Source organism: Tasmannia lanceolata, unplaced genomic scaffold, assembly GCF_043159265.1.
Source record: "Tasmannia lanceolata isolate RefF3 unplaced genomic scaffold, GAP_Taslan_0.1 ptg000026l, whole genome shotgun sequence".
In the NCBI taxonomy this organism is placed as follows: domain Eukaryota; kingdom Viridiplantae; phylum Streptophyta; class Magnoliopsida; order Canellales; family Winteraceae; genus Tasmannia; species Tasmannia lanceolata.
The window spans coordinates 8,709,466-8,720,547 of record NW_027518703.1 but is presented as its reverse complement, the minus strand read 5'-3'; positions in this window follow the sequence as shown (position 1 = coordinate 8,720,547).

Below are 11,082 nucleotides of genomic sequence, written 5' to 3'. Positions count from 1 at the left end.
ATTTTGGATGAATGTGAAAAAGATTTTTCTTGGATTGTGTTTGGGTTGTAGAAATGAAATCAGTTTTTTGTGGGTCATCGACATCAATATCCGAAGCAAATCCAAAGAGTCCGTTTTTAAGTTGTGGACCCCCGTTTCAATCGCCCGTTTTAAATAACCATTGCCACCTTCCTCCTTTTGCTCGAGGAAATGATATATTCACCCCCATTTTAGTTGGGACGGCCTCCTTTAGTGTAAAAGAGTAGTCATAAATAAATACATGATTGTTTCCGTTTTCTTGCTGTATCTGTCTTTTCTCATTTTAATGTATCTGGTAGGGGTCTGCCTACCCCAGCTTACCCATAAAAATAAATAAATAAATACACGACAGGGGCTGTCCAAGTTAAAAAGTGGGGCAAATATATCACTTCCTATGTAGTTTTTTTTAGAGAAAATCTCAGTTGTAAACTACGCTTTGGTGCGTTTGGATTGCGGAATCTAGAATCAAAATAGACATCACATTCCATTTATATTCCAATTCTCTCTGTTAATAGCAGAATTTTCATTCCCATTTTAATGTTTGGATAAGCAGTAGGATTCATCAAAGGAATCAGCTAGGGCTGAGAGAGACATAGATTTTGTCGCTCGAAAAGATTTTCTAGAGTGAGGGGGGGAGATTTGGAGAGGGGGAGGAGAGGAGAGATTCGGGAGAGGGGGAGAGAGATATTTACTCGCTGAGAAAGATTTTCTCTAGACATAGATAGATAGATTTGGAGGTCAAGAAGAGGGTCCGTAATCAAGAATCCACCTCTTCGGGCGGTAACAAAATCTGTCTGAAATCATGTATGGGGTTTCCCTTTACACAAACAAAGCCGACCCAAACTCCAAAATCGCAGAGACTGAGAGACAGAATCAGACACTGATCTAATTCCCGATTTTGGCAATCTAAACACACCCTTGGAGCTTTAGTCTACTCTCCTTTCCAAATGGTAACTAAAATATCCTTCCCTTAATAATTACCAAAGTTAATAGTAGATTTTTTTTTAAAAAAAAAAGGGGAAATTACATTTACTTTAACCTGACGGAATGACTCAAAGTATAAGGTAGATCCCCTCCAATTCTGAATTGATTCATATGCATCTGTGTTGAATCAAAGTATAACATAGACCCCCTCCAATTCTGAATTGATTTATATGCATTTGGGTTGAATCAAAGTATAAGGTAGACCCCCTCCAATTCTGAATTGATTCATATGCATATGGGTTGAACCAGAGATCTTAATTAGCAATGATAGTGTTTTAACAAAGGGGGTCTACCTTATACACATTGAAAAGTCAGTTGGTGTAGTTGATGAGTTTGAAACTACATGGTTATCGTTGAATGTGTTAAAAAGTTGAGGAGGTGTAACTGTAATTTTCCCAAAAAAAGAAAAAAAGATAAAAGCCAACATAATGGATTTAAAATGATTGTCAAGATAATGAAAGATAATGCAAAAAACTTTTGTTCTACATCCAAAATTCTAAAATGATTATCTATAGATGTTATCAAATTCTAAATCTAAATAGCAATGCAATATTCATCAATTCTTCATCATATTTTACTAACTAAATTATACATAAAAAATAAAAATATTTTTAAAAGTGTTATGGAGAGTTCACATGAACAGAACGGCTCTTAAACACCTAAAATGGAAAAAAAAAAAAAAAAAAAAAAAAAAAACTCTATTTGCGTAGTTCATAGGATGCACTTGGAGCGCATTTGGATATAATTGAATTAGATTATTTATTACTATATATAAATATATATTGATTTAGACAATCTAACTATAATTTTTCTACATCCAATATTAGATCTCAGTACAATACATCTTAGATTTCACCCAAAACGAACATTACTTACCACTATTTTATGTGGAAAGTTGTAGGTACATTCAACAACGCTTGCCTTCTTACTTACACAACTACTCTACAACGTAAATACCTACAAACAAAATGAGTAAAAAGTTTGCAAAATTATTTTGTTAAAAGGAAAAACAAGGTACACCAGAAAACACGTACTCGTAAAACCAACACAAGAGGAACTTGATTTACGTTCATTTCAAGTCATCAACTAGCTTCCCTTTCCTCAACCTCTCTTTACGGTATCATTAATCACCTTTATTGACTTAATGGTGGCCACGGAAAATACACGGGCAGAAGAAAAATGGTAGGACCTACAACTTTGAATGATCAATGACATTTATTTGTTTGTCTCCGTTAGGCCTATTCCTAAAAATTATTTCCACAGGATGATCATAATCGTTCGATTTTATGCCGACATTTTTTGAACATTTTGAGCCGTCCATTTTGCACCACGTATATGGGAGGGTTGTGGACTCCGAGAAATGAATGGTATAGATAATCCCAAGTTGTAGGCCCCACTGCCTTTTCTTCATTAAAGAAAGAAAACGTATATGCAGTTTTTAACGAAATGAATATGGTTTTTAGGAGAAATTACACGGTGTGATCCACGTGAAATGCACAAGAAGAATGATATCAGCACAACTATGTTTTTATAACAAGCATAAACCCACCTTGTCATATATGATTTATGCTTAACCAGATGTTAGAATTCCCAAAAAGCTGTAAGCACCCTTAATTGTGCGTGTCATTATACATATGGTAAAGGCCTATGGCTATGGGACAAGTTGATTTCGTGCCTATTATCAAAACATACTTGTACATATATCGTTTCCCAAAATATATGTTATTTGCTAGGGACCATCGTAGAAAGCATTTCTCAGGGCGGCTACTGCATGAGAGAGCAACCACCTCAATGAATTAAATGAATAAGACAAAATCTGTTGAGTGGCTGCTCTCTCATGCAACAACCGGGCCTTCTGCGATGGTTCCTAGCAAATCCCTCGATGATGAAGTGGTCCGACGAACTCAACCAACTTTGGATTTATGGTTGCGTGCATGTCTGTATTTCTCTTCTCCACCTCAAGTGTATAGTATTGCCTATATTAAACGCCCATGTCACATATATGGCCCTAAAGCTAGACAAGTGTCTTAACATGGAATGAACACTTGCACATGCATAATAAATGTTGTATTGGTTAGACCCGTTCATGCAAGGACTACTCCTCCTTCAACAAGATTCATAGGCCGACCTGACCCATCACTGTCTTTATATATACGCGGCCACCTTCAATGCCGCTAACACATCCAAATAGGAGTTAGAGAAGAAGAAAGATTTTTTACTTTTATAGGTATTAAATGCTCATCTCAAAGTAGGACTTGAACTCTAAGAAAATAGAGAAAATTGGAACCAGCCATCTCGTTCCAGTTGTAAGTGCTCATTTATTATTCCCTTTTATCTGAATGACATAAAGAAAGACATTTACTTCCTAAAGTAAAATATCATTAAAATTCCATAGAGGTAATGCCGGATACAAATGACGTATAATCATGGTTTTAAATTCCGGCCAAAATACTGAATTTTCGACCCGGACCGAAATTTCAATCCTTTCATATAATTTCACATCTTGCCCTAGGGTAAGAGCCTCAGATGATGAGATGAATGACTGTTGAAATACCAAGAATTGGAATCTGAAGAGATGGCCGGTAAGCTCTATATTTATGCATTCAAATCACATAAAGTTTATAAAACAAGAGAAATTATATGGTGCCGCAGTACGATAAAAGTATCGCCCTTGATATTTGATCCAACAGCAGCCTCTTAAAAAGTGGGCTACTGTTGGATTGATTATCAAGAGCAGTAAGTCCTACACTGGCCAAAATTATAAAATTTTGGCCAGTGTAGGATCTAGATTTTCTTATCGTGACTATAGTTTATCTTCTCTCATTTCAGGTTAATTTCTTATTGAGCAGCCTTATGGTGCATGAATGACATAGGAGTGACCTAAGAATAGAGTTGGCATAACAACACTTTTAATCTCACACCTTAATTTCAAGGAAAAAAGGAAAGAGATACCAAAGAAGCGTTTATAGGTTCGATTCTGATATTGAATCTATCAGGATAAGCATATTGTAATCTTCTTGTTTTTGCTCATAGATATTTCTCATCGACTCTCTAGTGGGCCATCACTGTAGGGAAAACACCCTGTGGGAATTTAGGTTGAGCTTTTATTGTGAGAAGGGATTCTTTTTTTCTTTTTTTTTTTTAGCAAAAGCTCAATGTGTGAGTCTAGTCTTAAGTCTCAAATATATGGCATGGCTGCCTTTTAATTTTGTTTCTATTAAGAGTAGGGTTGACGATGGACTAGGTGCTCAATGGGTATGTAAGGTCCATTACATTTAAGGCTTGGTTAAGGTGAAAGCTAAGGGCCTGTTTGGCTACCATGAAAATTATTTCTAGTAATATTTGTTAGCCCAATTGTTGTACAATTAAAGAAACTAGAAATACACAAATAGATGAAGAGAAATGGAGAGGATATTTTTTATTATTGGGAAAAATACACTTAGACCCCCTGTGGCTTCTGACACAATCAACTTAACCCCCTGGTTTCAATTTGTGTAAGGTAGACCCCCTCAGTGTTCGTCCACAGATTGAAGGGTTAGGATGATCCTCTAGAGCTGATTTTTTTAGCACACCCTATCTATGTCAGGGCCTATCAAATGAACGCTTTGGATCATCCAAACAATATGGGCCCACTGTGTTTTGGTAGTGGGCCCAAACCCATATCCGAATCCAAACACTACCTAAAACACAGTGGGCCCACATTGTTTGGATGATCATTTGATGGGCCCTAACATAAATAGGGTGTGCCCAAAAAATCATCTCCATAGGATCATCCTAACCCTTCAATCAGTGGACAAACAGTCAACTAAGGGGTCTACCTTACACAAATTGAAACCACAGGGCGTCTACTTGTAACCTTTTAAGCATTAGGGGCTAAGTTAAATGTGAAACCACATGGGGTCTAAGTGTATTTTCCCTTTATTATTTTCTTCATCTTACATCATAACCCAAACTAGTCTTGAAATAGACCACCTGTACGTGCAACCTCACACGCTACTAACGTAATGACGTTTTTCTTTTTCTTCACAGTTCCAATTAGACTATAACACAAGCTTGAATAGATAAACTCTACCTAGCTAATATCCTTTATGAAGAAGAAAAACTAGCACAACCGACACCAGAAAGTAGAAAGATACTTTAACTTGGACTCTTTAAAACCCAAACTTGGATAAAGACAAAAACTCTAAATTTGGTTGGACTTGGATTATTTTTCCAACGAATGAGAAAGAAGAGGTGAGAGAGATGAGGCAGTTGAGACGACAGGATAGGAGAAAACCCTTAAAAAACAAGGATAAAAAAATTCACTAATTCATATTGAGATTTTTTTTTCCCTTGTTTTTCAGTGTTGTTTCTTGCATCCCTCACTCCCACTCTCTCAACTCTCTCCCTCTCCGCCCATTTGTCACAGAAGGCTTGCTCGGACTTCAAGCCCACCGATTGTGGGCCGGGCTGGGCCTTAAAGGCAAGGGTTTAAGGATTAATCCGTTATTGTGATTACTTTTATATTTCTATTCCTATAATCCTATGCTTGCTTGAGAACATGTCCCGTTTTCTATCAGGTATTAAAGCCCGCGGACCTACGTGAACTCTGCCCATTTCCACACCTTTTCCCAGAATTTTCACCCCTTTTAATTGTTTTCTTCTTGAAAATGACTTCATTTTCATGAAAAGGCAGACAAGAGTGGGTGGAAATGCTGGGAAAGGGGGTTGAAATTTCATTTTCCTGTTTATTATATTAATTATAGTTATTAAACTATAATTGTAATGTGTAGAAAAATGACACATGCAACACACGAGATGCACAGAATCAAACATACAGAAGAAATGGCATCTTATATATAAGATACCAAAAATAAAAACAAAGGAGTTTCATACCTACTAATGAGAATAAGACAAAATCTACTGAAAAGTGAGCGGGTGTAGCTGCTGTCACCTGCAACAGATGGCCGTGAAATGCCTTTCTGCGATGGTTCCTGGCAAATCCCGATAATATGGTATGGGATTTGTTAGGAACCATCACAGAACGCATTATGCGGAATGGCTGTTTCGTGAGAGAGCAGCCAGAGGCTCACTTTTTGTCTTATTCATTATATTAGGAATAATAGACCCTTGCAAAAACTAGCTTCAGGGGTGCCCCCATTTGTCCATTTCAATAAAGTGCATTTATAAGGGCACTTAGAAGTATAGAATTGGCATGACAAAATATAAATTTAACGGGATTTGCTAGCGTCCATTGAAAAAGGCATTTCACAGATGCTCTGTAGCATGTCAGAGCAGCCACCTCATGAATGATGATAAAATTTGCAGAAAAGTGAGCCTCTGTGGCTGCTCTGAAATGTGACAGAGCATCAGAGCATCTGTGAAATGCCCTTTGCAATGGACGCTAGCAAATCCCAAATTTTTTTTGTTTTTGATGGGTAGCAAATCCATGGTTTAAAATTTCGGTTTCGGTAACCATTTTGGACTCCACCAAAAACCGAAATTTGGTAATTTGGTTCTAAATTCCGGACCGAAATTTCGAATAACACTTTTTTTTTTTAATAAATAATGTCATTAAACCGAAATTTGGGACCGATATTACCGAAATCCGAAATTTGGTAAATGGCGAAAAATTGAATTTCGGAAAATTTCGATTTCGGTCCCAACACTGAATTTCGGAAAATTGAATTTCCAAAATTTTTTAAGTGTTGAAGTATAAATTATTAAATAACGCCAACTCTGACAGCTTAAGCTTTTGGAGTAATTGGTTGTTTCACATGTTATATCTCTCTCTCTCTCTCTGTAGAAATTGAGATGCCCTCTTTTGTTGTCAGGTTTCAACCAACTGCGATTCTGTATGGCTGGTTTGGGGAAGCCGATGAGGAGATCTCATATGTGGAGAGGAGAGGCTAAGGGCCCGAGCATGGAAGCAATGGAGTTGTGATGTGGTCGCACGGAAATCCACTAGATAATCTCCTAATCCTAACTTACTAGAGAATAATCTAATCTAACACTTTAGATCCCAAGGTCAGATCTGATATTCTCTAAAAGATTATATAGAGAATATACAGGGTCTGTTTGTTTCAGATTATGATCACAACCGATTGTGGAGTCCCCAACTGATTATTAGTAGGGGTGGTTATTCGGTTTATAACCGAACCGAAATAACCGAAGTTTGGTAACCGGAATAATTTCGGTTACCAAATTTCGGCAACTGAAACCGAACTGAAAAAAAATTCGGTTATAACCGAATTGTGGGAGAAAAAGAGGGAAAAAAGCAAAATCTTGGTTTGGATCGGAGGGCTAGGATCATCCGATCGAAATGATTTTTTGAACACAACCTAATTAACTTGTGATCAATCAAATGGACGGTTTCGATGATCCTACGGAGTGCACATATAACACTTTTTTTTTGGTAAAAAATGGTTTTTATCATAATTTCGGTTATTTCGGTTAACCGAATTTTTTTAGATAACCGAAACCGAAACCGAATTTCCAAAATAACTAACCGAACCGAACCGAACCGACCAAATGGGTTCGGTTCGGTTCGGTTATTCGGTGATAACCGAATAATGCTCACCCCTAATTATTAGACTCAAAATTAGTGCAATTTTCGGTCCAATAATCGGTTGGGGACTCCTTTGAAGAAGTAATGAAAGAAATGAAATGACAAAAAACGATGGATTAAGAAATTAAATCCATTGAGAAGAAGGACACATGGGAGCTCGATTACTTCTCCTTCAGTCAAGTTAGTATTTAGAAAGAAGAATGGATAAGTCGGTAAAGTGGAAAAGGATAGAGCAAGATTAGCTAATTGCAAAAGGGTGCAAGTAAATGTATGAAATTGACTACACTGACGTTTTTGTTCTAGTTGCCCATCTTGGAACTATTTGCAATGATATTAGCCTTAACAACAAATAATCATTGGAAAATAGGATACCTTCCTTTTATTTTGTAATGAAGAGCTGAACCATCGAGGCAAAATGGGTGGTGTCTAGGCAAGTAGTAGTATTATGGAAATATGGACTTTTTCTCTAGCTTTCACCAATTTTTTTGTGACTTGTTTCTTTCTATTCACTTGCTTTTCCAACTAACTATGTTACATGCGACTACAAGATCATAGTGATTTTGTTTGCCAAAGGACATCATTTAATTTCATATAGAAAATCTCTCTCTCTCTCTCTCTCTCTCTCTCTCTCTCTCTCTCTCTCTCTCTCTCTCTCTCCTTCCATTTCTTATCTTCTCTCTCTACAAATGTAATATATCTCTCTCTCTCTGTCTTCCATTTCTTATCTTCTCTTTCTACAAACGTAATCAAAGAGTCAAGATTGCAATTTGCCCAATAAACTCATGTTTTTTTTTGTTGGTGGTTCTCAGTTTGCTTACATTAGAATAAGAGATTAAGGGCGTGATGGTTAATAGATTAGAAGCAGGCCATTTATCTCCAAATTTTCATACTTAAAAGCAGGTCATTTATCTCCAAATTTTATGGCTTAAAATCATTGTTTATAAAAAATAATTGATTCTTCAAAAAAAGAAAAAAAAATAATTATTTCACCAACATTGGACGGACAACAGTGAGAGATTACATGATTTATCTGGTGTTGTTATTAGGCAACGACCACTATTATCTAGAGATTCAGGCCACTGGTGATCGATAATCCGTTGTTAGAGTCATCACGACCTACATGATACATACACTAACAGTAATAGTAAATAAACCATAAGCACATGATGCCCACGAGTTTACTTAGTCTGGCAAGATTGTCAACATCCATGGGCGAGATGAAAAAAATTACTATGAAACAATAGATGATTATAATAGGGAGATGATATTTTCACCCCTATGCAGTACGCCTTCGCCCCCTTATAACGTGAACAGTGGGCAACTTTAACGCTTTCTGATGTCAAATCACGTTAAAGGGGGCGAATGCGTACTGCAGCAGAGGGGTGAAAATATCATCTCCCTTATAATATTCGGTTGTGATTGCTATTAGCTGCACAATACCTGCAAAGTAGGTAAAAATTGGTGGATGAGAAATGCACAGCAAAAGATTTGGGGAGTGTAATTTGTGAAGGAAGAATGCAAAGGCAGTGATGGAAGGTTTGAATAATCAGGTCTTGTCTTCCTAACCTTCGTAAAAAAAAATGAATGGGTTAGTAACTACTGGACTTTAACGAAACTTGGGTATTCAAATTTAAGGGTAGTAGCCTTCTACTTCTTCTTCTCCCTGGTGTTACTTAGTTAAGCCCTGGTTTTATGATTATTTAGATCTTTTAGATTAAGCTTATGTTCAGTTTTAGCTCTGTTCAAGTTCAATTCAGTATTTTTTCCAAGATCGATCCAGTTCAGTCCTTTAATGACTAGTTTGACTACCATGGATGCCTCACCTCTCAAAATGATGATGTCCAAGGCCAGTTCAGTTTAGTTACTGGTAATGAGCATGAAATCTCACCCCATCATGACTCGGATGAAAACCTCCCCCCCCCCCCCCCCCCCCAGCCTTTTGGAAATCTAAACATAAATTGGTCCCCATGTTTCCAACCAGGCACCAAAGATGTGCTTGCCGAGCCAATATCCTTTGCAGATCTGGTAAGGATCAAGATCAATGCATCTCCATCCCCTTCGGAAAAATTGCAGAAAATTCGAGAACTAATCGATAAGGGAGACCTGGATCATATTCAAGTATCTGTAAAGGAGAAAATGAAGTATCTAAAGATGATTGATTCTGAAATCAGTCCATCTCTCCCACCTAGTAGTTCAGTCAGCAAAAGGAGGAAGAACTCAAGGAAAAAAAATACACATTAAACAGAATATCCAAGATGAAGAGGATATCTTTGAGCTCTTGAATGCAAAAGTAAATGATGAATCAAATTTCACCTTCATCTCCACCCCAAACCAGCTTGCAGAAAACCACTTCCCGGTTTTGAAAAATACATCCGAAGCTGCTCTTTCTTTGTCTGACGGGGCAGCCCAAGCAGGAGCAGTGACTGGAAAGGACCTCTCCTTTGAGAACCCAAACCCAGTGTACTTGCAAGTCCTATCAAAGCCTTCTCTAGCAAGCATTGGTCACACATTAAATGCAGATAATAATGCATTCAGAGGAAATGATACTTTTGATGCAAACTTTGTCCTTGTTACTGACCCGGCTCTCCTTCCCAAGGTGCCTGTACCCATTGTTGACATCGAATTCTCTTCACCTGCTGGTTGTATGGCAGATCTTTTTTCCGCTATATCTTCTGATGGGATGAGAGGAAAGGAAAGCCCTTGTCCTTATCTGCAAAAAGTTAGTCATGCTGATATTCCTGTCAGTGCTGATCTCAAAGTTTCTCAATCTAGCCTAGCTGCCCCTCAGAATAATGCTCAAATTGCTGGAAAGACCCCTATCTCCCGCCCAGTTCTAGCTCAAAACTCCCCCTCTAATCCTTCCCGCCCATTTTCAATTCAAATTATTGGAGCCTTTGATTCTTTTGAACCATGCCTCGGGAAAGCTAATGGAAAGGTCAAAAATATTGCCATACCAGTTCCTTGTCTCTCTAACCTTGATAAACCCGAGGGCCTTGCTGATTCATCCCCCCTCGAAAACTTAGTCTCACCTTGTGTAGGATCAGATCCTTCCAGCTGCATCTTGCCCCCAAAAGCAAATGCAAACAAGCTTCCCTGCAATGGAAAGTGGGCTTCTCTTTTTTCTCAAGATGAGGCTATCAAGCAGGACACCACTTTGGACTATTTTGATCAAGAAGATGAAAGTGAAGATCAAGAAAAAGTGATTCTCAAATTTGATGACTTTGAGGACGTTGAAGATAAATGGAGTAACTGCTTTATTGGTTTCTTCCCTGGTAGGAGGCCGTATTTCGTCGCCCTCAAAGATTTCCTTAATAGGAAATGGAACTTAAAAGGTGATTTCTCTCTATTTTGCCCTTAATGACGGCTTCTTCCTCTTCAAGTTTCTAAACAAGGAAGACTTCACTAAGGTTCTTGAATCTCCCCCCACCACCTATGGAGGTAGAGTTCTTGTCGTTCAGAAATGGACTCCGGAATCGTCAATGGAGAGAGTAAAGCTAACCGAAATTTCTATTTGGGTAAAGTTCCCTGGTCTT